A 25,621-nucleotide genomic window follows, 5' to 3' on the forward strand; every position below is an offset into this window, starting at 1 on the left:
AGAGTTTAAAACCCCATGACTGTGCTGGACCGGACAGACGAGACACGACGTAAGCCAACTTAACCTTTTCGGTCGGAAAAAAGGACGGACAACGCTCAATTTCCCGCGCACAATGAGTCAGAAAGGCTTGACACTGACTTGGGTCACCAGAATACCGGTCAGCGGTAAACGTACCCGACTCGTGAGTCGGATTAACAGACGGAGTAGCTTGCCGGAAGTTGAGCTTCTTTGGGGCAGACTTAGACAGAGGGGCTTGTGAGGAACGGTAGTTCAGAACGGATTGTGTAATGGCGCACCTATCCCTGAGATCTGACGAGTCCATGGTTTGGCCAGATCGTACTGTCACGTACCAGCAAGGAGGACTCATAAATTATCAGAAAACCCAGGGATAGGTAATGGAGGTTTATTTAACAGACTGACGAATAGCAAGGTAATATAGAAACTGACGGTGATCAGAGAGTCCGGGTGGTGGAAGACAGCGGCAGGTGCATCCGTGTCTTCCGATGAGCAGCAAAAACCAAGTCCGTGATCTAAAGGGAGATTCCAGAGAGCAGTCCAGGGGTCAAACATACAGGGGGTCCAAATATTAGCGGAGGCAGAGTTACCAGTGAGGGAACGAGCAGAGGCGAATATCCAGGTTCCGGAACGCAGGGTCGTCAACAGGCAGGCAGGCAGACAGGTAATACGGGAAACAGACAGGTAACAGAGGCTGGATACGTGCAGGGTGAAACCACGACGATCTGGCGCTGGAGGAATGTCACAGAGCTGTCTAAATAGGGCTTGGTACAGGTGTAGCGCATCAGCCCTAATCAAGAGCTGGCGGAGATGAGGCGTTCAGGGCAGCTGAAAAAACTGAGCCCCACACCACAGATCATGACAGCACCACACCATACCACACTACACCACACCACACCATACCATACCACACATTACACCACACCATACCACTCCACACCATACCACACCACACCACACCACACCATACCACACCATATCATACCATACCATACCATACCATACCATACCATACCATACCAAACCATGCCATACCATACCATATCAGACCCTACCATACCATGCAATGCCATTCCATTCCATACCATACCATACCATACAATACCATACCACATCATACCATACCATACCAAACCATGCCATTCCATGCCATACCATACCATATCAGACCCTACCATACCATGCAATGCCATTCCATACCATACCATACCATACCATACCATACCATGCCAGGCCATGCCATTCCATGCCATACCATACCATACCACACCATACCATACCATACCATACCATACCATACCATACCACATCATACCATACCATACCATACCACACATTACACCACACCATACCACTCCACACCATACCACACCACACCACACCATACCACACCATATCATACCATACCATATCATACCATACCAAACCATGTCATTCCATGCCATACCATACCATATCAGACCCTACCATACCATGCAATGCCATTCCATACCATACCATACCATACCATACAATACCATACCATACCATACCATACCACACCATACAATACCATACATATGGTACAAGGACAAATATGAGTATGAGGACAGCAACATTTGAAACAGACATGTATAATTATATACTAAAAGGGAGAATAATGAGCCTTTAGTTATTTTTTTTCACAACACACTTAAAATACAGAGGCTACAAAAATCTTTTTGAAGACAAATTTCTGTTAGGGGAGGAAAGGGTAAGTTGTTGGCATTGTCCAGTAAGCTGTGTTAATCCAGGATATGACAAGAAAAGGTTTGACACAAGACAAAATAAAGTAAATAGTCAGCACACAAATAGCCAGTCCACACAAAGGACTAGAGTATTTAAAATCATGAGGATGATGAGCCACATTTGAACCTACTCAGCAATCGGGCCACTGCCAGCAGCCACGCCTGTAGAAAGAATTAATGGACAGATGGGAAAGAAGCCGGGGAAAAGAAAGGGTAGATGGAAACTGCTGACCCTGACAAATTCTGCACATTTATTTCGCGAACAGATCAAGCTTGGCCTTAGAATGCAAAGTTAATTTGCCAATATTTCTAATTCAGTCAATCTAGTTTGCAAATTCCCATTTGGTTATTCACTGAGATAAATTATTAAAACCTCCTATGGTTAATATTCTGTCAGTTATTCATTTTCTGGAAAAACAGCTCCAACCACCAAGGTATAAACTCTGCATGGTGCCCTGTGATTGTCAGACACTATGATGTCTTGAATCTTAAAGCTGATTTCATTAATCTTACAAATTTATAAATGAGTTTGCCTTCTTTTCCAAGAAGATGTTACTGTCAGTGTTTTCTCATTGAAGCTAAATTGAATTCTGCTAAAATTCAATATTTCTTTTTACCTTTCCTTTTGCTTATTCACATTTTAATAGTTCACCAGGAAGCATCTTTGAAAGATCTACTACACCGCAACAGTGTCAGCTGACAAACCAAACAAAGTGGTTTACATGTTTCATTTGCTGAAATCACAAAGGTGGAGCCCGGGGTTATCAAACTTGGCAGTTTCAGGAAGCTTGTAGCACCTTTGTAGCACTAGTGAGAGAAATGAAGAGGCCCACAGGAGCCCACAGGAGCCCACAGCTCCTTTGTGCCCTGAAGCCACGACTTCAGCTTTGATTGTGGTTTCAGTGCAACTACTGAATTCCAAAGAAGAAAAACTGGTTTCAAATTTTAGGTGATTTTACAACCATAAAGCAAAGCTAGAAAAAGAGACAAAGCATGTAAAAGAAATCATTAAAGGTGTAGCTGAATGACAAGTGAAGATTCCTAAGAAGAAACTAAGTCTATAAGTCTGTGGAGTCTATAACTTTCTGTTCCATCTCCACTGTTTCATTTTAATCACCTGCATTCAAAATCCCTTCAAACTGCTGAGGAGTATTTTTTTTTCTTAATAAAAAACCCACTTCTTGTCAAATTTTACAAAACACTGTCAGGTAGACAATTAAACACTTCATTTCTGTTTGAATCAATTATCTCAACCACGCAAGTGCCCTGCACCACTGTTGTGAAATGATTGAGCTAATGGGTTTTTATTCCCACGCATGCCGTATCAAACCTCTCTGCAGCAATTAAGATCATTATCCACCCTTGTGTTTTTGTTGAAGCCCATTTCAGGTCCATTCTGTTCACTTGCTGTTGTAACTGATTGAATCTGAAAGAAAGAACACCTTTTGGTACTTTCAGTTGAGCAAAAACATATCAGGTGACCAAAAATGTACTTCACTTCACTTCCTGAGGCAATTTGTATCCCAAGAGCCCACTTGAACACAGATAATTGACCTTGTAGTAGAAAAGAGTAATTAGGACCTGAAGCTGAGTTATTGTAGAGGATCTTTTAACATGATTTGTTGACTTGCAGTCTTGTGAGATCCTCCGGTGAAGCCAAGCATAGCAATTATATGTTTTAGCAAAACTATGCACTTCCAAGAAAACACACACACACACTTTCTCACAGTATTTCTTCTTTTAGCTGCCAACTTTGCATTTACTTAAAACATGACCTCTGCTTCTCCACAATACACACTGTAGCACAGAGGCAAAGAATGATGAATGATAATGAGAAACCAGTGGAAATATGGAGTGTTCACAACATTGTCTCCTCAGCAATGAATATTTTCATGTTTACTGCAATATTACTATAATGACATTTTTTCACTCAGCGCACTTTTTCTTTGGAAAAATGTCCCCTGTGGAAACTGGGTCAATAATGTAATAATTAAATGTCGATGATATTGCATCGCTCAAATTATATGCTTTTAATGTAGCATGTACATCTCTGGTAATAAGCTTGACATGACTTGTTCGCTGCAGCTCTTCATCTACAGCCTCCTGGATGCTTTTTGTTTGCATAAATGATATTTTAAGTCCCTTTTCTTCTTTGAACTTCTACCTCCACAAAGGCTGTTTAAGCTAGGCCTCTCAATCGCAGTGGGCTCACATCAGGCCCTCTATCTATTTATCCTGCTTTCTTCTGTGAGTGCGAGGCATTTTTGCCGCTGGCCTGGTTGACATCTTGGCAGTGTGCTTTGGGAACTTCAGCTGCCTTCCCAAGTTGATCCTCAGTTGCTAGTCATAAGCTAAGGTATGCAGCCTGGTTGAGGTACTTGGCTGTGGTTGTCATTTTTCTTCTTGTGCCTGCTGAGATGCTGGTGTTTGCTGAGCTGGATACCAGTATAGATGTTTGATTCAGGTTTCCACACCAGGGGCCTCATTTATCAAATGAAATGCTGCGCACTTCTACTTTCAGATTTATCAAAGCGTGCGTATGCCCGTCCTACGCCTGTTTCCGTTTATAAAGGACGTGGTATGCTGAGGGAACGCCTTACCACGCCCGCATGGTGACTATAAATGGTCAGGTGGACGGCTGTGATACATCGTCATCACAGTATTTGCATGGTTGCTCGGGAGTGAAAAGGAGGAAAAAAGTGGAATTTTTCGGGGTGTTAGACTGAGATCCTGATAGACCACGTTGACAAACAAAAATGTTTAAGTAGAGGGCACGGCGTGGGCAGTACTTGTGTCAGAAAGGCAGAATAGTGGCAGCAGGTGGCAGATGCTGTCATCACAGTGTCAAGGCATTGGAACATTTGGATGGATATCTCCGTCAGTATTATGCGGGTCTGTCTCCCATGCTGGAGATCGAAGGTCGAATCTTACATGGGTGATTCGCTTTGGAGAAAAGTGTCTGCTAAATGACAGTAATGACACCTGTAATTTAGTCATTTGTTTTAATTATTAAATAAATATGACACATCTGAGATTGCTAGCAGTTTATTTAGTGTTAAATAATATCTCTCTCCAGTTGCTGGGTGCTCGGTTGGCACCGCTACTAATGCAGTGGCCAAGGAGTTGTGGGAAATAAAGACTGTCTGGATAGAAATTAGGACAACAATAAAAAATATTGTCTTAGAATAAATAAATCAATAAAAGGAAATCCACCTCTTGTGTGTTTCATCAGCGTTGCATCACTTCCACTTCTAGACCTCCAGCCTCCAGTTTGCGTCCCGCTCTACTGGAATGAAGGACCAAAGCTACTTTTTGCAGTGACTGCTACATGCTTGCAGCAGACTGTCCATCTTATTTAGCTGGATGGATTTTATAAAATTTAAGTTTTGTTTCACAATGACAGAACGTATTTTAGTGGTTGAGGTTCTTATTAATGTCATCTCCCTTTTTCTTGAAAATCCTGTTTTGTTTTGTTTTTAAGGAATATTTTGATCTTTTCAAAGTGGTATTGTGAACTCTCAAGCAATCAATATGTCACCTGACAGTGGTCAGAACACTCTGTTTGGAGAATCAATTTTTTTCCAGCAGGAAAGCTAAAGCTAACAATGGTGGGCATGATTGTACCGCGGTCAAACACACCACAGACTGCTCTCATGGGACGAAATGCAACAACTTTCTGAAGCAGAAACTTTCTGATGTGTAAATATACACATTATATGTGCTACGTTTCGGGTTTTAGTTGTTCCAGATGGTAAAAATTTTATCTAGTGGCACCATACTGAGTAGCTTTTAGCTTTAGCTTACAGATCATGAAAGCTTCTGCTTCTCCAAACAGTTTTCTGACTGCTGTTTACTGAAAGTAAGGCACTGACTTCTCATAAGTAGATTGTAAAATTTCACTTCATAAACAACATACTCCTTTAACATCAGCCTATATAAAAAAAAACACACAAAGGAAATAACCAACTGTGAAACCTGGGATCGATTTAGCTTGAATGCATCTGAAAAACTATAGCTTGACTTAGTTTTGTCTACGGTCCTGCAGCTGACTGATTCCTTGTTTTCATGTTTCCGTTTGTAGTACAGAGTCAGAAAACAAAACAAAAAAACAAAAACAAAGGAGGTTTACTGTCCTTTGGGGAGCTTCAGAGTCCCCAAAATGCTCCAAGAGTTCTAGGAACTGTTATGTGTCTAAACGTCTTCTGAAAGCTCCGTGTCATACCAAGCACTAAAGGAAGTGTTAAGTCTACTATTGTACAAGTCCAACACATTCCTTTAGCATCCTGTTGCTGATTCTCAGTTTCTTCCTCTTTATTTCGATTCAAATCTTAAACTTGTTCCCATATTGATTACAATAACAAAATGTTAACTTTCGCTCCTGTGTGTGAGATTAAGCAGGATTATTTGCCTCAGCTGAGTTTCTGTACACTGATACTGTTGGGATTTTCTGCACACATCTTATAAGCTTCTGTTTTGTTAGAAAGTTTGTGTGTGCATGAATGTGTCCGCCCTGTAGCAGGGATATGTATGCAAGTCAGAGTGATGCTCCCTGTCACTGGTGATAAATGGAAATTGAATTTTGCCAGGCGGAGCTGACAGGGCAGGACTGGCAGACTGCTATGTGTGTTGCATGAGAGGGTCTTGGCAGGATAATGCTTTTAATTGTTTCTGTCAGGGGCAGCATGGTGGTCCATCTAATGTACGTTAAGCTGCCATTTAATTCTTTCTCTCTTGGTTGTTTATCAGTCTCAAGCTTCCTTCCTATTTGACCCCATCTCTTTTAACTGGCATCAATCTGATTATTTTCTAAAATAACTCCCTGTGAGCATACATACTCAGGTCATAAGTCCACAGCTTCTGAACAGCCAATCAAGAAAGAATCCGGGTGGGATGTGGGTCATTCTGCATGATGTTGCAGTCCAAGAGGAGACATGTTACCTCCAGCTAGCTTGCACACCAGTATCACTACTACTACAAGTTCCACAATGCACTGCACCGGCATGTCAATCAAAGGCAGCTCTTATGTAAACTGAGCTCCCATTCAGGAGGAAAATGATGCAGATGAGCTGATAAACTTCTCACTGAATCCTACACCAGGAATCATTACTCAGTTTCAAATAAGCACTAAACCAGTCCGGCCCTTAACTTTAACATTTTTTTTTTCTTTTTTTTCGGTTTTGCCCACTGTGAGTTTGACACTCCAATTCTAGGAAGCCCTACTGAGGAAAAACCTGAACTCCCAAACCCCAAAAACCTCTGCTGAGCAAGGCAGCAAGGCTTGATTAAACCAGCATGATGCAGGGCTCACGAGTGCGACCAAAAATTTGTGGAATGTGAATAACTTTTTTTCTTGGTCGCATTGGTGTTCCTTACATTTCACGAGTTTCAGTGATGATGAAGGACGATACAGACTAGAATCCTGAAAGCTGGAATAATTTGTAAAATGTGAAATATGGTGAAATGTTGCATCTCACTCTGACCGGAGCTAAAACAGTGAGAGCCCTGTTATTGTCCTCATTTATGTTACAACGACTTTTAGAAAATATATTTCTTGATTCTAACTGGATAGTTGGATTTCTGGGTCCCCACGGCTCTGAAAACAATCCAGGATGAATCATTTGAGCCTGGTAATCTGAAACTAGACATAGTTTCTTCTTTCCCTTTCCCACACAGAGTTTTGGCATCATCTAGTCTTGTTCATGTGTTGGAATGGGCTTAAACATGAGATGAGCAAACAGTTGATGAGATGTAGATGCAGCTGAAGCTTTTAATTTACCAATGACTCACCTCCCTCATGGTTTGGGAATAGGATCAAAAACATGTCTGTAAACTGGATTGAACAGACATCTCAGGCTCTGTGATGCTCTGTATCGTGTCTACCGCAGCATTCCCTGTACTCTGATGGTATATTTTAAAAGTCGTGCCTCCTGTCGTGTCAGCTGCTCCAGTTGTCAGCTGCAGCTCCAACTGTTCCTCCTGGTAGTTATAATATTTTTATAGCTCCTCATAAATCTTGAATCTATCAAATGATATTGTTTTAGGCTTTCAGTTAAACCTTTATTTCTCTAGAGACCATGTACTGATTCTGGCTTGTTATGAAACTGCCACGAATGCCATTTCTGCAGGTTTGCAAGCGTGACACACTCAGATTGAAGATGCTGCCTTGTACTTCTGTGACTCAAATGGGCATGGAATTGGCTGCGCTTCATTTGTGTTGCAACACGTTTGGTAAATTTTTTTGTTGAGAATTTTTAGATCAGGTTTATATGTATCAGGGTGCATGACTCATTGTTACGTGACAGTTATTTTACAGTGCTGATTAGACAGAGAATTTCTCTTTAAAACAACAGAGACTCTTTTCTATAACACTTTATACTGTACAGCGTGGTCTTAATGTTTGATAGCTGTTACTGCAATTTGGGGATGTCTGTCAGATAGAAGTTAGTCTAGATATTAAAAATTACTGTAGCATAGCTGCACATCAGGTATATTTTGTGATTAACAGACATGTTCTATTACCTACATGCCAGTCAATCACCAAACCCCAGATCACTTCCAGACTGCAGGACATGACCCTGTGTGGCTGATGCTGGTGTGGGAATCCTTTGTGTATTCTTGTTAGGAGAGTTTCAGTGTGACTGAATGTCATTGTTTTTCTGCATTTCCATTATGATCTTTACCATATAAACCAACCAAGTAGAATAAGATTACAGGCGTAAACAGCCAAAGTTGAGCTCTGTTTCTCTTAGACTGCCAGCATCAGAATATGAAACATCCTGAAAATGTTTAAACTATGTTTCCTGTGTGCAATGTGGAAGCAGTTCAGATTACTTGGGCATCCGACTGTCACTGCACATTAAATTCTACGTCCTTTCCAATGTAGAGGAGCAGAAAGATTTAGAGGCATTTAAATATGCAGCAAAGATGAGGTTTAAGACTAAATCCAAAAGTAGCCCATGAAAAAAATGAAGCCAAACCCAGAATCTCCCATTTTTGTGTCCTGATGAAGAACAGTAAGACTTCACTGAAAACCTCCCTGGATGATTGGACCTGGTTTGAAATTAGGCCAACATAAAAAAAAATAAAAAAAAACAGTGCCTGCATCTACTGATGAGAAGCACTCAGTGTCCTTTCCATCTTATTTGTTCTTGCTGCCATGGTGACACACTGTGTAATCAAACTAATCATCACAGTCTAGAAGTTTTTTTTTTATATATATAAGCTGAAATCAGAGTGGAACAGGAGGGTCCAAACTTGACCCTCCTGAGAAAAGGAAGAGATTTTTCCTCCATGACCTTTTATAACAGACATAACCATAGTATTTTGAAAGACTAATGCTACCTATTCATGTACTAGGATGGAGTCGGGTTAGTACGGAAAATAGAGTCTTGTTTTCCAAAATAATCCAAAACTCTGTAGTAACAGATTTTTAAAACATGTAATACAAAAAATATGAAAACCTGACAGAAGCTAGAACAGAGAGTTGCTGCAATTACAACAAAAGAGGACAATGTCAAAGCTGGAGAGAATGGATGAGGATCTGGCAGTCAAACTTAAAGGATGACGATTACAAATGATGACCAGGAGTGACGGGAACAGTAAGTAAACACCACAGAATACATAAGAGGAACAAAATAGGTAACAAAACCAATCCATGTAAAAATAGAAAAAGCTAACAGACTGAAACTTTAATACATGAAATTGGGAGGAAATAAAATCTGGTCCACTTTTTTGATCTGGTCCATTTCAGTTATTAAATGATTGGTTTAATTCAGTATTATTGAAACAGATCATTTAAATCTGAGTTTATACACTCATCAGGCACTTTATTAGGTACACCTATTAAATTACTTGTTAACTCATTTCATATAAGGTCAGGACATATGTGCATAAAAAACAAAACAGGTTACAAATGCATGAGTCAAGACCATAGACTACATATAGTCTGTGACGTCACCCGTAAGTTTCTGAAGAGCTGAATTGAAGCTTATTGGGCGGTTCCCACCATTGCCATCTTGGCAGCATCACGCGTGTAGTCATTCCCGGAAAATCCAAAAATGGGCAAAGAGGTGGAGCTGAGAGGGGGACTGTGAAGCTGGGGCAGATGATTGACACCCATCAAACTCCGAGCTGCCTGTAGCTAAGCGCTAAGCCGAGCTCACCCGGAGCTAACAATAGCTAACCAGCTAATGGAGGTAGGAGGGCTAAAGCTAAGGCGCACCTTCTTGCCATGGATATTGGATACCTGTCAATCAAAAGGACACACCCCTAATTATGCCAAATTTCAAGATTAAATAACATAACACCCCCCTCACAGTTGTCATGAAGGTAAACTTGACCTATTAATCCTAAAATGGATTTTGTACCAGGCTTAAGACATGTTTATTTCTGCTGTGAAGTTGGTCTTTTTAACATGGGAGTCTATGGGGGTTTGCTCTGTTTTGGCGTACTTCCTCATGGCCTTCACATTTTACCACCAGAGGTTGCCACTTGGTCAAGACCCAGTTCAGGACTGATTTTACTCTTAGAGTTCTGAGAGCCCTGCCCCCAATTTTTTATGCATCCATCTCCAATTATGTTACACCATTACTTTTTCAGACCTACCAATCTTATTGTATATTAAAACACTCAGCATTTTTTTAGGAAGGTTACTACCGCTTGAGTAGTGTCCAGGGCTGGTCTTTACTCATCGTCATTCATACATGGGTACCCTTTTAACTACATTATACAAGGTAAATGCATACATGAATTATGAGTAATTAAGTATATACATATTGATTGTCAGTCATTTTAACACATGTTATTGATACATACATTAATTGTATGTTCAATTATACAGGTGACGAAATTTCATGCGCCAGGCCTTTCCAAGCTGAGTTCAACTATCGGTCATGGGGGCAAAAGCGCAGCTTAGCATCACACACACACACACACACACACACACACACACACACACAATCAGATACCTGAATGAGTATCAACTTTGAAGAAGAATGATTAAGAGATTGCCATCACAGGAAAAGGGAGAGCTCTTAATCTTGGAGACTTTCACCAAAGAGGAGTCTTTGACTAGGAATTTTCACTCCACATTCACTACAGTTCAGTGTATTTACACACACTGTCTACAAAAAGAGTGTCATGCTAAAATCAAAACTTTTTAAAAGTTTTTTCCAAAATCTTAGTTTTTAGTATTAGTACCTACATGGCCTGGTTTAACCTCCACAGCCTACCTGAGTACTGCTGACCATGTCCATCATCTTCTGATGCTACTTCCAGCAGGATAATGCACCATGTCACAAAGCTCAGATCATCTCCAACTGCTTTCTAGAACATGACAATGATTCACTGGACTCCAACGGCCTCCACAGCCACCAGATCTCAGTCCAGTAGAGCAGCTTTGGGATGTGGTGGAACGGAAGATTCTCATCATGGATATGCAACAACTGTTTGATGCTGTCACTGAAAAGCAGCCAGTGAGTGTATACTGAGAGTAATGTGTATCATCTCTTAATAAATAAAACACAGATTTTCACATTATACTTACACTACAGTGGAGTTGTCATAGAGATGCTGACTTCCACCATTGCTGGTGTGTGGGGGGTTTTGACACCTGAATGGCAGCCTTCAGCAAAAGTGGAAAATCTTTCAGGTGTAGATGCAGGTAGCGGAGCTCTGCTCCTCTTTTTCCCATTTCCTCTCTCACACACATCCACATATTCTGAATAGCAGATAGGGTTTTTTTTAACTATATAATTAAGGCTAGAGTAATTGCTCAGAGGTTCCTCTCTTCCTGTCCTCCCTCTCCCTTCCACTTTTTACTTGACAGAGGAATGTAATTAAAAAAAAGGAGCAAAAGCTTTCCTGAGGTGTGATTATTGTCTCCAACCTCTAATGAAAGAGCTCAGACTGGCCGTTGATCATCGACAGCGAGAGAAACTTGAAGGGAGCAGGAAAAGATATTAAGAGCGCAGCAGAGACAGAGAGATCCATCACTGAGAGAGCGGATGCGACAGAACAGGAACGAGATGGTTCAGGAAAACACAACATTTGACAGTTGAAGTTAATATAAAGAAAGAGATCAATTGGAAAAGCAGAAAAGTGATTTTAGCTGGTTTCTCTGAGTTAAAACTCTGGACACAATGGAAAAAAAAAAAAAATATGTAGACTAAACTAACACAGGGCTTAACGTAAGTAACTACTGGTCTCACTTAAGTTTAATAAATAATTTACTTATCATTTAAAGTCATTTATGAGGGCAGATTATGGGAAAATAAAAACAGAGGTCACACCTGCTTCAAAAGCAGGTGTATAATTAATAAAGCTGCAGTTCAAATATTGATAATAAACAATCCTTGCAAAAATACTTAAAGTCTTTAGCTGCGTAGAGCCAGCATCCTCTCTTCTCTTCTTGTGATTCAGATTGCACTGTGTTTGGTTCTGGCCTGAAGGTCGTCTTCAGATGCTAGAAGTTATATGATATCACACACCAGTCAGTCTTCAGTGTGAATGAGAACAGCGTCTTGCGATGAAAAGAATCTAAAAATGAAAGACCTGTCCATGATCCCATTCACATGAAGGGGATGGTATAGCTTTTAATTGAAGGATGATTTGCAGAAAAGAACAAAATCAGGTCTGACTATCCCCAGCTCTCAGTTCTCTGTCTGGAATTAGATTTTTCTGTTTGAGTTGTTTGACTTTATATTAATAAATAAGACTTATATCTGAAGTCCGATGTTTAGTGTCATGTATGTTATCTGTAAAGATAGTGAAGTTGTCATAGAGACGAATGCTTCCAGAAGTGTGTGTTTTGACTCCTGAGTGGCAATCTTCATTAAAAAAAATAATGTATTCAAATTTTTGCAGAAAATAAAATGAGTTTCTTTTCTACAAAAACAACAAGAAATGAGCTCAATATGAGACACAGTTTACACAGAGAAAGCAAAAAGCCTGATAGTGTTTTAGTTTGGACGTGAGTGTGTACAAGGAACTAACTCTAAAATATATCCAGTTCTGAAAGACTCACATAATAAACTGTCATGAAATTAAAAGAAAAAAAGAGGGTAGGGTGTCATCCTGCTAGTAGCATCTCCCTCCAGAACAAGAACTTAAATAACTTTATTTAACTTAAATATGACAATTATTGATTCATAATTGTTCCATAGAAAGAAAGAAAAAGTTACATCATAGCTCCCTTCGGAGATTTTATTTTCATTTCAGAATCTGGTGCCAATCATTACAGTTCTTAGTATTTTGAAATAATTCAGCAATTAGAAAACAAGTATAGAACATTTGTCATGTTTTGCCTCCTGCTCCAGCCACCGGACAAATGTGACTGGAAAACAACCATGATGGTCCATCGCTGTGCATTATATTCACAAGGATTGAACCAGCAACCATCAGGCTACAAGACAACCACCCTGAGTCACGCCACCATAACCAGAACGGTTACAGCCGAAAGCTGCATCCAAACCAGGCCATCAGACTTCTCCTGATTACAGAATGTCAAAAAAAAAACAAGTACATTTCCACACTTCACACATTTTTTGCTTTTAGCATTTATTCAATAAAGGCCACATCAATAATTTCTGATGTAAGCCAGAGGTTTTACTTCTCAAATGGCACATATAAAAAAGCTTTAGTGGACACTGCTGTTCAGTAAAAAAAGAAAAGAAAAAGCCCTCTTGGTTTCTGAAGCCATTTTGAAACTAATGTTTACATTTTAGAGCAATCCTTTTAAGTACTCCTAAGATCTGAATAAGTTAAATGATTAGAGCTCTTACACCACATATAGGTTCAGATAGATGCATTGGTCCATTTGCTAAAATTACACATTTAATTTGGTATTAGGACATTTAATGTTATTATTATTGTATTTAGGATGCTGCTTATTAAAAGGCAGATGTAACACGTTGACACAGGAATGGTTAGAGTTGAGGAAAGTAGGAGCTCAAGGCAAGGCAAATTTATTTATTTAGCACATTTCATGTACAATACGATTCAAAGTGCTTCACATAGAACATTAAAAGCATTACAGCAGGGTGCAGAAGAAGGGTTAATGTTACAATGATCTACTTTAGTACAGGATGCAGTAATCAAGGCGCCAGTAGCATCAGTCTAAATAGAAAATACTGATCAAACATCAATGCAGTAATCTTTGTAAGACAGTTTATGGCTGAATTTTGTGATATCTGGCCATTGAATCGATAAAATATTTTATTGGGATTAAACTTGTGATTAACACTGTTAACAGGATGGTGAGTCTAATCAGCTGAAGGACGTCAATGTTTCTTTATCCATGTAATCTTGTAGGGTGTAAGGTTGAGGAATGCTTGTGATTGTGTAATCAAGTCAGGAAATTTAGCCTTTATATGCATCTAACTTTCACTTATTTTTTCTTTTTTCTTAAGACGTTTCAGGATTTGTTGCAGAACAATGAATGAGAAGGAAAACACAAACGGAGGACAGCGCTCTAGACAGCTTCCCATTGAATCTGGACTTACATGGTCTTTTCCTGTTACCCCCATCAGATTCTTTCAAAAAGCTTTTCGTGTTTTTAACCAGCATGAAATAATTAACTAAAGTTGTTAACACTGTGGCTTGAAATTTACAAAGTTCAGAAATCAAAAATACAAGTGTCATATAATCATCAAAAATGTCTGGAAAAAGAAAAATCTGTTTTATTTGTAAAATAATCTACAGGTTTAAAGTGATTGTGTATATCTGTGTTTGTAAATCTGAACTCCAGGTTGCTGAAGCCTGCAGCAGATATCAGCTCAACGATGCTTGCAGTTAATGCATTTCTGCTGTTGCCAAGGTGGACGAAAACTTACAGACCTCTCAGTCCTATTTTCAGATATTTCTGACTCAAAGCAGAACAACATTTCCTGCATGCTTGCCTCATGTCTCGCCTCTGTGTGACTGTGAACTGATGAAGATGGCAGTGAGGCTCAGGATAAGGGCTTGAACCAGCTGCCCTTTCTGTTGTTAAATCTTAGCTTGATTTTTATTGAGCAAGTAGAAGGCATGTAGCGTACATTTGACACTGAATCAACTTGTTTGGGGGATTAAGGTAATCCTGTGACATTTCACTAATACCTGCCACAGTCTGGCTTGATTGAAGATATTGACAGAATTTAAATGAGACTGCACTGGATACAATAAGAGGGTTTTAAATAAGAAAGTTGTAGTAGACACAAGATTATTAAGATATCTATATATATATATATATATATATATAAAGTGAATATTTAAATAGTGACTTATAATTTTTTTCTTCTTGTAAACTCTGAACAAACAACCTAAATGTAAACAAAAGAGCCTCAAAGAGTTTCTCTTAATCAGGGCCAGAAGTGAAGGGGGACAGGAGGAGGTAACTGTCCCAAATATCATACTTGTAAAAACAAATCTCTTGAAACTACAAAATCCTCTCATGGCGTTGTAATTAAAACTGGATTCACAAGAAGTAATAATCATAAATTCAATCTTAGACAGCTGATGAAGTTACAGCCAAGCACCAAACGCACGCCTGCTTCCATGTAGGACAGTCTGTCCGCAACTCGCTGGAGTTAAAGTTCAGTTTAATTAGCAGTGAATGAAATGTCTGCCAAAGACGTCCTTGCCCATACTCACTCACTCCTGTGTGATTTGTAAGAGCATATCTCCCTAGTTAGTTAGTTTTGCTTAGAATAAAAACAGGAGCAGTTTATGAGATATTTAGATATTAAAAAAAAAATAACAACAATATCACCCCTGATGGAACTTGTGTTATTATGATATTACTAAATATGATGAATATTCTGTAATAGAGAAACACTGTGAAAAGATATTAAACCACACACAACCATTTTTGGGCTGTTTTTGTCCCGATTTTGCGTCTTCCTGACCTCGGATGGCAAACGTGATCATCGTGAGATTTCCCTGTCCAATTATCAACTGGTCTGTGCTGTGTTACGAGCAGATTTGTCCCAGTAATCCGCTCCAAAACGGGTCATAGCCGACAATCAGAAATATTGGACATGTTCAATGTTTCAGAGCTGATTTCTGAGGAATGCTGAAGACTTGAGCATTGTGACTGCGTGGGTGGTGACCTGAGCCAGAATGTAGCCCATCAGAGAGCGACCTGTTGGGGAACAAGGAAGTAAATAAAGTCCGTGTTCACGCCGTCTCCAGTCTGTTATTTTTTCAGTTCTTTTTCTGTTAACAATAATCCCAAGACCTCCATCATTCCCTCGTCCTGTTTGTCCTCTTCCATGCTGTGTGTTGTGTTTTCTGGTTGTCTTAAAGTCTTAAACTCTTAAAGTCAGGTTTATTTGTCAATTTCTTCACATGCCCATAACATACAAAGGAATCGAAATTACGTTTCTCACTGTCCCATGCGTATACAGGTATCAAGACAAGTAGGACAAGACAAACAATAAAGTTGCTATGTTTCTTCCTCGTCGTTTTTTGCCAGTTGTTGCTATGGTTCTTCTTCTACGTTTCGACGTTTGTCCGGCTTGGAGGACTAGATTGTAGATGAGTTGTGGGACAGCATCGTCATGTGTGTGTTGTTCTGTGATTAAATTATCGGAGCACACCACACACAGTATGATCAAAACTGATTTTTTTATCTTCGCTTGTGAGGACTCGACCAGATAAAAAAATCTCATAAGATTAAAAAAAAAATCATTATGTGTGTACCAGGCTTTAGACTATTCTAATGGTCATTCTATTTTTTTGTCCTTAGCTTTGAGACACAGAGAGCAATAGATTTGGATGTTTGTGAGAACTTTTTGCTTCACAGCACAATAATTGTTATCTTCAGCTCCCCTAAAAATGATTAGTGGGTTTTCTCATACTGCATTGAAGGCGTTCGATGCCACCTTGCATCCTTTGCCACCCTATGTAAATCATTTTAGATCCTCCACTGCTCTTAATTTATCTTTAAATCCCCCACAAAGAGAACAACAGTCAAGGAATTTAGTCAACATCTGTGTTGACTTTGATGGAAACCAGAGCATAGCAATCAAGCAACATAAACACACAAGGCCTTAAAAAATCACCTGGAAAAACCTCATAACAGATGAAGATGCAGATGCAACATGGATCCTCTGTAGCTTGGAGTCACGCAGGACAGAATAAAATCGTCTGAACAAAACACAGTGTTTGTCCTTGACTGTGTCTAAAAGTACCCGTCTTTTGAGATAACATTTTTAATGCCCAGTTTAGAAAGCGTCAACTAAACACCTCAGGGATCTTCATGTGCTGTGTGGCCTCCCGTAGCTGCTCTGCCCTCATAGGTCTTAATTCTCAACAGGCCACAGCCCAGTGAGCTGTCATCGCGTGGGGCCCGCTCTCTCCAGTGGAAACCAGAACCCAAGCAATTTACATATGTAATTGAGTGGAAAACAGTCGTGCTGGGAGCTTGTGTAGTTTGCTCGTGTATGTCTGCAGAACCACATTTCTGAGTGAAAGTATTTCTGATACATTACAAGTTAGGCCTTACTCATGTTCTATTATGACGATGTCCTCAATGAACTCAATTCTCAATTCATGACATCTTTGTGGACAAGCTATCTTCAGTCAGAGATGTCTAGCATTGAGCGGTTAAAGCCATGTAACTTTCTTAAGCACCTTTTGTATTTTATTTATTTATTTATTTTGTTTGTTTATTTATTTATTTAGCTGTATTCTCACCGTTATGGGGTGGCAGACATTAAAATGCTAAGTGTTAAAGCCCCACGACTGAACTTTGGCAGATTTACCTCACTGAGGTACCCCCTGATGACGGTCAACTGGGCATCCATCTTTCATCCTATTTCTTCTCTGAGCTCTGATCAGGCAGTGAAAGTCAGTGTGATGTTGACTCTTGTCTTATCTCTTGCTCCGTTGCTTTCTCTTGTGCCAAATCAGCCATGGTGCTCGTTCAAAATGGCAGATGTTTTGATACCCAGTTTTTGGCATGTAATGCGGTGCCGTAAAGCAAAACTCAGCTGTCACATGATGATAAAAGGTTGTGAAGTGGGTTTTTTTAGCCTGTGGGCGCTGCAGGCAACAACAGCTCCATGAATGTACATAATTAATGTCTGTGGACTATCAAAATGAGTCAGGAGCAGTGGTGTAGTCTAGGTAATTCTAGTGGGTATACTCTAATCCCCCCCCAGGAGCTTTGCCTGCTTGGACTGGGGGTTGTTGCCGTGGTGATCGCCCTTGTCCCAGTGGCTGGGGGTTCTGCACTGCAGTCCAACAGCTGTGATGTGGACTCTGGCCTGCCCTGGTCTGGGTGGTTGCTGTGCTGGCCTCTGTGGAAATGGGTGGGCTGGCTCTTGGTGTGATCGGATCCCCAAGATATTGTTTCCTCACAGTGGCATCAAGCCAGATGTTTATTACTTTTATTATTTTTGTACTAAGAAACAGAAACTGTGGAGTTCATGTTTGTGTATAATGTAGGGAGGGGGGACGGCTCTGTTTGTGCATGTATGTGGACGTCTGTGTGACTGTGAGAGAGACAATGATGGGTGTGTTCTTAAATTTCTATGTAGTGTGTGAAGGCTTGTTTTACTTTAATATGCATACATTTTTTTTTCGTCATATAATGAAATGAATGAAATGAAAAATACTTTATTAATCCCAAAGGGAAATTCAATATTGTAGTAGTAGTAATTTTTTTTTTTTTTTTTTTTTTTTTTTAAACAATCACATTAATTAATTAAGGGCTTTGTTCTTCAGCCTGATAGCTGCTGGAAGGAAGGATCTTCTGTATCTCTCTGTCTTGCATCGGACTTGAACAAGCCTCCCACTGAACACACTCTGTTGTTTCGTCACGGCGTTGTGTAGAGGGTGTGAAGGATCTTCCATTATCTTCGTCAGCTTGTACAGAATTCTTTTTTTGATGATCAACTCCAGCGGCTCCAGAGTTACTCCAAGCACAGATCCAGCTTTCTTGATCAGTTTGTTAATTCTTTTCAAGTCTCTGGTTCTCATGCCGCTGCCCCAGCAGATTGCTGCAAAGCTGATTGCACTTTCAACAACAGACCTGTAGAACATTTGCAACATTTTGGTGCAGACGTTAAAAGATCTCAGCTTCCTTAAGAAGTAGAGTCTGCTCTGACCTTTCTTGTAAATGTACTCAGTGTTGCTTTTCCACTCAAGTCTGTTGTCCAGCTGAACTCCAAGGTACTTGTATTCCTCCACCACCTCCACCTCCTCTCCCATGATGGAAACACTTCTATGTGTGTTCTTGTTCCTCCTGAAGTCAACAATCATCTCCTTTGTTTTCTTGGTATTCAAGATGAGATGATTGTCACCGCACCATTTCACAAACTGACCGACCAGTTCTCTGTACTCTGCTTCTTGTCCATCACTGATACACCCAACAACTGCTGAGTCATCAGAGTATTTCTGCAGATGACAGAACTCAGAGTTGTACTGGAAGTCTGAGGTGTACAGCGTGAATAGAAATGGTGAAAGTACAGTCCCTTGTGGTGTTCCAGTGCTGCTGACCACCATCTCAGACACACAACCTTTCAGTCTCACAAACTGTGGTCTGTTTGTGAGGTAGTCGTAAATCCAGGTGGTTGTGGAGGGATCCACCTGGAATTTCTGCAGCTTCTCACACAGCAGAGCAGGCTGAATCGTATTAAAAGCACTTGAGAAATCAAAGAACATGACCCTCAAAGTGCTGCCTGACTGGTCCAGATGAGAGTGGGCTCTCTGAAGCAGGTATATGATGGCATCTTCAACCCCAAGCCCATTACGGTATGCAAACTGTAATGGGTCCTGAAAGGTGTTCACCTGCTTGCTGAGGTGAGCCAGTAAGAGTCTCTCCAGGACTTTCATGACGTGAGATGTCAGGGCGACTGGTCTGTAGTCTTTTGGTTCAGCTGGTTGTGGTTTTTTAGGCACTGGAACAAGGCAGGATGTTTTCCACAGCACCGGGATTCTTCTCTGGCTCAGGCTGGTGTTGAACAGGTGCTGGAGAATCGGACATAGCTGTTTTGAGCAGGTCTTGAGAACTCTGGGACTGACACCATCTGGACCTGCAGCCTTGTTCTGGTTCAGTTTCACCAGTTGTTGCATGACTTGGTTACAGGAGACAGACAGAGTGGAGGTGGAGGCAGAGGAGGTTTCAGGAAGTCCTGATGTGGAGGGAGATGAGGTTGTGTCCAGGTCCTTGACTGAGCTGCAGGGTGACAGAGTGGAGGTGTGACAGGAAAGCTGTGGGCTCATGGAGGGTGTGTGGCTAGTTGGGGTTGAAGCAGGAGATGAGCTAAACCTATTGAAGAACATGTTCAGTTCATTCGCTCTGTCCAGACCTCCATCGGTCTGATCCTCCTTTATCCCGAAGCCAGTGATCTTCTTCATTCCTGACCACACATCCCTCACATTGTTTTTCTGAAGCTTACTTTCCAACTTCTTCCTGTAGTCCTCCTTGCACTTCTTCGTTTGTGTTTTAAGTTGTTTTTGTGTGGACTTCAATAACTCCCTGTCTCCATCCCTAAAAGCTTTCTTTTTGATGTTCAGCAGCTTTTTCAGGTCACTGGTGATCCAGGGTTTGTTATTGGGGAAGCACCTCACTGTTCTTGTTGGAACGGTGCTGTCCACACAGAAGTTAATATAATCTGTCACACACTCAGTCAAGGCGTTGATGTCATCTCCATGAGGTTCACATAGGACGTTCCAGTCTGTAGCCTCGAAGCATCCTCTCAGAGCATCTTCAGCTTCATTAGACCAGGTTCTAATAGCCTTTCTAATGACTGGTTGTTGCTGAACGATGGGCTTGTAGGAGGAGGAGAGAAGAACTAGGTTATGGTCTGATCTTCCTAAAGGTGGCAGGGCAAAGGAGCTGTATGCATTTTTAATATTTGCATAAAATAAGTCCAACGTTTTGTTTTCTCTGGTGGAGCAGCTGACAAACTGTTGGAAAGTTGGTAGAGTTGCAGAGAGGGAGATGTTGTTAAAATCTCCAGAGATAGCCACAAATGCGTTTGGATGTTGTGTTTGAAGCCTGGCCACTACAGAGTTAATGACATCACAGGCTGCGTCTGGAGCGGTACCAGGTAATATATATACCGCTACCAGAATAACGCATGTGAACTCTCTGGGTAAATAATACGGGCGGAGACTCACAGCTAGCAGTTCAATGTCTCTTGTGCAGATCTTCTCTTTAACAGTGACATGTTCAGGATGACACCAGCGCTGGTTTACCAGCACCGCAATTCCACCTCCCTTCAACTTCCCGCTGAGTTGTTTATTGCGGTCTGCACGGACCGTCCTGAAGCCGTGTACAGACGCATTACAGTCTGGGATGTGTTCATGCAGCCATGTCTCGGTGAAGCACATAATACTGCACTCTCTGTATTCTTTAAGAGACCTGGTTAGCACCTGAAGTTCATCAATTTTGTTAGCTAGCGATCTCACGTTTCCCATAACAACCGTTGGAAGAAACGGTTTGAATCGCCACCGTTTTTCTCTCTGCCTCGCTCCTGCCCTGCATCCTCTTCTCTTTCTTTTCAACTCCGTTGGGATTTGAAGTGTTGTTTCACTGATAATCTTGAGTTTGGAGAGTTTTATCAGTTGATCCCGATGGTAAACAAGTCTCGTTGCCATGGAGACTCACAATAACAAGTCTTGCAAAAACAGAAAAATATTCAGAAAAATCTCCCGTATAGCACAGCCTCTGACCAGCGTGAAAAATCAACCCGAACAGACACAGATTGACAGCTGATGTCTTAAAAAAGACGGCTATATTGCAAAAAATCACGAGTTAAAAACAGAGCTACTACAATTGCTGCTGCCACCTAGCGGCGCATTCTAGAACAATATAAAGCACTTTGTGTTGCCTTTGGTAAGAAAAACGCTTTATAAATGAAGTTTAATGTGAATTGATTAACAGCTGTACTTTAATTAACCACTGAACAGCCACTAACAGAACAAGACAAATCCATTTTCAATAAATAAAAATTCATAAAAAATATAGAGGCAAACCTTCCACTCTTGGAATAGCTTGAATAATGAGACAACTACACACAACACACATAAGTTATTTATTTAATGTTGTACTTGGTGTCCTTATTAATGGACATTTAAGATGACTATGAATTGTCTTCATTTTTATTCAACATTAATAACATGCTAATATAGCGGTAACTTTGTACATTTAAATAGTTTTTACCAGCTTTAAATGTCCAACATTTACCTAACTTTCCATTTCTCCACTCTAACCAAAGATGCCTGTTTTTAAATTCCCCTACCAGACTCTCACTCTACAAGACCGGCCAGGTTGAAGTCTCTTCTACGAGCACACACACACACACAGAAAACAGCAGTATGAAACCACCACTTTAGTTAGCTAGTTTTATATAATTTAATATGCCAATCACCTACTGTTTAACACACAAATTCCCGTTTCAGAAAGAAGGTTAAACAAACTGAGTTTAAAGCTCAACTCTGGGTTGACCAACTCTGAGTTTTCATCAGGTCAGGTTGGACGACAGCGTCAGGCAAACCTCCCCACCCGTAAGTGTGTAACTGCAGTGTCCCCCGAATCGACAGTGGAACCCAAACCAGTAGCAACACACTCACTGACACACTGAAACGGTGTGATTTGACTTTTTCTTTTCATGTTTTTTCTCTGCGTACCCTCAAAAAATCTTCTTCCTCTTCTTTTTCTGCTGCATCTTCTTCTTCCTCTCATCCGCCACTCTTTAATTCGCGGTTGTCTAGCAACCAGCCACCAGGATCAGGACAGACGGTCGAGCTGCTTTCTGTCTGCGGAGGCTCAACGTCACTTTTGACGGAACTCCTCATGGTCTAAGCGGGCCGGCTTCGTGGCTAATTTATGACTGGGAAAGTGAAAGTTATGTCACGAAACATCTTGATACGCATATTTGAGCATTTTTTCGTGGTTATACGGAAATTTGTGACCTTTTCTAGTGGGTATACGGCGTATACCTGTGTATCACTTAGACTACCCCACTGGTCAGGAGTGCAGTGGGGACATCAGCAAACTTTATTCAACTAGTTTGAAAATCAAACACAGAGTTCTCAGCACCAGATCCTGCCTTGATACCTTTCCAAAGGAATATTAGCTAATTAGCTATGAGTGGCTAGCATGAAACAAATTAAATACTAAGTTATATTTACTAGAGGAATTTTCCTTGATAATTACCTTACACATGACATCTTTTTCTCTTGCCAATCTACTCCTTGAAACACGGCCACAACAAAAGTTCAAAGAAAAAACTGACCTGAAACATTTTAGGAACTGCTGTGCTAGCAACAATAACTAGAGTAAAAAGTCAGACTGATATTTCAGGGTAATGATAGACTCTTTTTTTTAATAATCACCTCGTTTGCAGTTTAATCAGTTGTGTAACTCACCGGCCACATGAGTAATAAGAACATTGTTATGTTGGTAATTTAGCTAGGTTAGATAACTTAGAACAGGAAATGAAAAGCTGAGGAATTATTTCTATTAAGATGATTCAGTAAACTGAAGTTTGTCTCATATTGTCACAATGGGCTGATTTTCTGTATAAAAACATACACTAACTGCATTTTCACATCTCTGAACCTGATATGGGCAAACACATATTGTAAGAATTATAGTAAGTGTCCCTAAAAGATGTAGTAACATAAACCTTTTTAATAACCAGAACAGCCTTCTGTACAATGCTGAGGAAATCTTCAAGTTTGAGGGAATTAATTATGACCTCAAACCTTCTTTTTTACAGCATTCTAGGGTTTTTCTGGAAATCTTACCCTCTACTAAAACCTTTTTATTCCTCATCCTCTAAATAATTCAGAAAAAATCCAGCTTTTATTTTAAGTTGATGACTTAAGCTTTACATTTATAAATATATTTTCATACAAGTGCATCATTCTGGGCTGAAAAGATAAAAGGTGGAAATGTGTTGCATCAGGTCAAAAAAGGGGCTAAGCACCCATATCACCTGTGTGTACTTGTACAATACAGTACATATTTAATACGTTGCAGGTGTGTCTGAGATGTTGCTACATTTATGCATGTGTGTGCATCATGTACAAGTTTTCTCCATTCTCAGAGCTGGAGAGCTTTCATCAGGTACATATGCCTGCATCATTACAGCCCTTTACCTGTTTAAATATGTAACATGCAACACAAAGATAATATTACTCTCACAGGGCCTGCAGTCCTTCATGTTGTTCATTCTCCAATTGCATCTCAGCACCCATACGTAAGCTATTTTAAGCTACCAAGTAGTGTTGTTTTATAACAGATTATGGGGCTGAGACCCTGTGATGGGGTTTAATACTGCAGAACTTTATTATAGAGTCTTATTGACTCGGCACATTTTGTGTATGTGCTCTGCATTGCTACACCAGTGTCTTTTGCAGATGAAATGATCAGTTTTGTTTCTCTAAGTCCCATTAATGTATCACACCCCGGCAGTCTCCAGAGCAGAGACAGGAAGTTCAGAGCCTGCTTTTATCTGCCACACAATAGTAACACTGTGCTTCACAAAGCTTCAGTTATTACTCAGAGGAAATCCCTATGAAGGAAGAATGTATCAAAGCCCTTTAATTGTGAAGGATCATAACTCGTGCCACCGCAGAGTAACTGTCAGCCCTCCCCCTGTCTTTCAAGCCATCCCAAAAAGTTCACTCTCTTTTGTGAGTTGGTGAAACAAGCTCAGTCTAGATGAAGACTTCAGGGTATGCTACAGCTTGACAAGACTGCCACTTGTTGGCAAGTTGCGTTACTGCGTCAGGAGACTGCAGCTGCATCAGGGAACTTATAATTCTTTACAAACTCCATTTGCTCCATATTCTGTTGTTTTTTGTTTTGTTTTGTTTTTTTCTTGAAAGGTTGCCGTTGCTGGGAGGAACAGGAGTTTCCAGTATTTGCCTGGACTTGTATAACCTTTAAATTTAACTTAAAATTGACAGAAAATGTAAAAAGTTCATATTACAGTGATATTTATATATTTATTTTTACATATATATGATGGCAAGGTATTTAGGCATTGAGGGTCACTGGTTTGAGTCTCGGCTGGGGTGAGGTTTCTCTGTGGAGTCTTCATGTTCTCCAGGTACTCTGGCTTCCTATAAGCATCCAAAGACATGCATGTTAAACAGGTCTTTCTTATAAAAAAGACTGTGTGTTAACTTCACGCAGCCTGTATAAATAAAAGTAAAAAAAAAAAAGTAATGTTAATTCATTCATCTAAACCAAATGAAGCAGAAGCTAACAACAGTGGTGAGTAACCACATCATAAAATGGTCATGTCTCATTAACTTGTCATGTATTTGGTGTTGTCTTGGTCTGGTTATATCTAAATGTGAACAGTATGATGAAAAGGGCTGTTTAAATACATGCTGTCATTGAACCAAAGCATTTAGGGTCAAATTATGGTTCAAACACTGCTTTTGTTTTTTTTTTTTTTTTTTTTTTTTTTTTTTTTTTTTTGTTTGTATGTTTTTTTTTTTTCTTTGTGGGGTTGTTAGAGAACAGCATGCCTCTCCAATAAATACTTAAAAGTTGAACATGCCCATTCAAAAGTTTAAAGAAGTATCAGTAGCTTCAGTATCAATAACTTTTTGTGAGTAGTGTAGGTGACGTTACAGATGAACCCATAGGAAGAAAACTGAAGAATTTGAATTATCAACACAGTTTTTAGCCTCATTCTGTCTTTTATAACTGTAATTTCATACAGACAAATTTATCACTGTATCCATGAGGAAGATTAATCTTGTAAAAAGTCATTTAGCCATATCTCTGGTTACTGGTAAGGACTATTATTCATGTGGTTTTCTAGATTTAAAGATTCAAAATAAAAATCTCAAAACTTTGTCTTCATCGTAAAAATGTTTTTTTTTTT

General features: G+C 40.1%; 1 protein-coding gene and 1 long non-coding RNA gene across 9 annotated transcripts in view; one reads left to right on the top strand and one right to left on the bottom strand.

Moving 5' to 3' along the window:
* The window catches only part of sorcs2 (sortilin-related VPS10 domain containing receptor 2), a 388,660-nt gene that overhangs the window by 266,852 nt on the left and 96,187 nt on the right, over positions 1-25,621 (top strand). The window lies entirely within an intron of this gene.
* On the bottom strand, positions 264-9,252 carry LOC121639587. Its single transcript, XR_006010212.1, has 3 exons — positions 9,242-9,252; positions 5,561-5,567; positions 264-746 (listed from the first exon to the last, which is right to left on the bottom strand). It is a non-coding gene; the product is annotated as an uncharacterized LOC121639587 (long non-coding RNA).

Source organism: Melanotaenia boesemani, chromosome 5 (genome assembly GCF_017639745.1).
Source record: "Melanotaenia boesemani isolate fMelBoe1 chromosome 5, fMelBoe1.pri, whole genome shotgun sequence".
Taxonomy (NCBI): Eukaryota; Metazoa; Chordata; class Actinopteri; order Atheriniformes; family Melanotaeniidae; genus Melanotaenia; species Melanotaenia boesemani.